The 1,804-nt window shown below is 20.4% G+C and overlaps 1 protein-coding gene across 1 annotated transcript in view; it reads left to right on the forward strand.

The window, feature by feature from the left end:
- LOC117174103 (mucin-4-like) overlaps positions 1-1,804 on the forward strand; it is a 42,214-nt gene that overhangs the window by 14,973 nt on the left and 25,437 nt on the right. The window lies entirely within an intron of this gene.

The raw sequence follows: 1,804 nt of genomic DNA on the forward strand, positions 1-1,804 counted from the left end.
AATTTTCTACCAAAAAGGTGAATTTTACAAGAAGAATTTTCTGCCAAGAAATATGAATTCTTAACAAATTACATTAATTTTCAACAATCTGATTCAATTTTCCAACTAAAAAAGATCGATTTTCTACAAAACAGTTCAATTTTCAACTTGAAAATGCGAATTTTTTACAAAAAAGATTAACTTTCTACCCAAGATGAATTTTTGAAACCCGTAAGAGAAATTTTCTACAAAACGACTTTGTTTTTAACCAAAAATGTGAATTTTCAACAAAGGATTAATTTTCAAACAAAAAATTCAATTTTTAACAAAAAAAATTTCAAATCCAAATTAATAGATTTTTGAAACCAAAAAAGCGAACTTTCGCAAAAAATTTAATTTTTAACCAAATTATTAAATTTTTAACAAAAAAGATAAATTTTACAACAGTTCAAAAGTTTATTTTCAATACAAACACTAATTTTTAATCATAGGAATGAATTTTTAAACAAATATTTGATTTTTTTAAATTAATTTTTAATTTAATAATTAAATTTTCATTAAAAACAATGTTTTCTGGCTAAGCTGATGAATTGTCAAAGAATTAAATCAATTTTCAACACAGTAGAACCACTTTCAACTGAATAGTTGAATTTTCAACGAAAATGTATTAATTTTGAAAGAAAAATGTAACAGTTGATATTTTATTTTAATCGAAAATAGATGAATTCTCAACGAAAAACGTAATATTTGTTATTTCAATAATTGTGTATAAAATTAAAAACCAAAAACAAAATATATAATATCCAACCATTTGTTTTGAAAATTTTAACCGAAAAGAAAGAATTCTTGAAAAAATGGTGAAACTTTCAACAAAATAGTTGAATTTTCACCAAAAACAAATGCATTTTCATCTTAAGAAAAAAGTTACATTTTTAGTCAGAATATTAATTTCCAAGCAAACAAAATACAGATGAATCTTCTACAAATAAGTTTGAATTTCAGTAAAAAAGATACATTTTCTAACAAAAATGGAATAGTCAAATTTTCAGTTCAAAAGTTTAGTTTCAATACAAAAACTAACTTTTAACCACAGTAATGAACTTGTAACCAAATATTTGATTTTTCTAAATTAATGTTTAATCTAATACTTAAATTTTCATTAAAAACGATGTTTTTTTTAAACTAAACTGATGAATTATCAAACAATAACATACATTTTTAATACAGTACAACCACTTTCAACTAAGAAGTTTAATTTACAAGAAAATATATGAATTCTTAAAGAAAAATGTAATAGTTCATATTTATTTTTGAGCGAAAATAGATGAATTTTCAACGAAAAATGTAATAGTTGTTGTTTCAATAATTTTATTAAAAATTTTACACCAAAAACATAATATATAATATTGAATTAAACCTTGAGACAAAATTTCAACAAAATAGATAAATTTTCACCAAAAACGGATGCATTTTCAACTTAAAATAGCGAATTTTTCAGTAAGAAAATTAATTTTCAACCAAATAAAATACAGATGAATTATCAACCAATAAAATTGAATTTCATTAAAAAAGATACATTTTCAACAAAAAATAGTAAAATAATAATTTAAAAAACTAATAATAATAATAAAATAATAAAAAAAAAACATAATAGGAATAGTTGAATTTTCAGTTCAAAACTTTATTTTCAATACAAAAAACTGATTTTTAATCACAGGAATGAACTTTCAACCGAATATTTTATTTTTGTTTAAATTAATTTTTAATCTAATAGTTAAATTTTCATTAAAAACAGTGTTTCTTGAGCCAATTTTTAAAAAAATTT

Source organism: Belonocnema kinseyi, chromosome 6 (genome assembly GCF_010883055.1).
Source record: "Belonocnema kinseyi isolate 2016_QV_RU_SX_M_011 chromosome 6, B_treatae_v1, whole genome shotgun sequence".
NCBI classification, from domain to species: Eukaryota; Metazoa; Arthropoda; class Insecta; order Hymenoptera; family Cynipidae; genus Belonocnema; species Belonocnema kinseyi.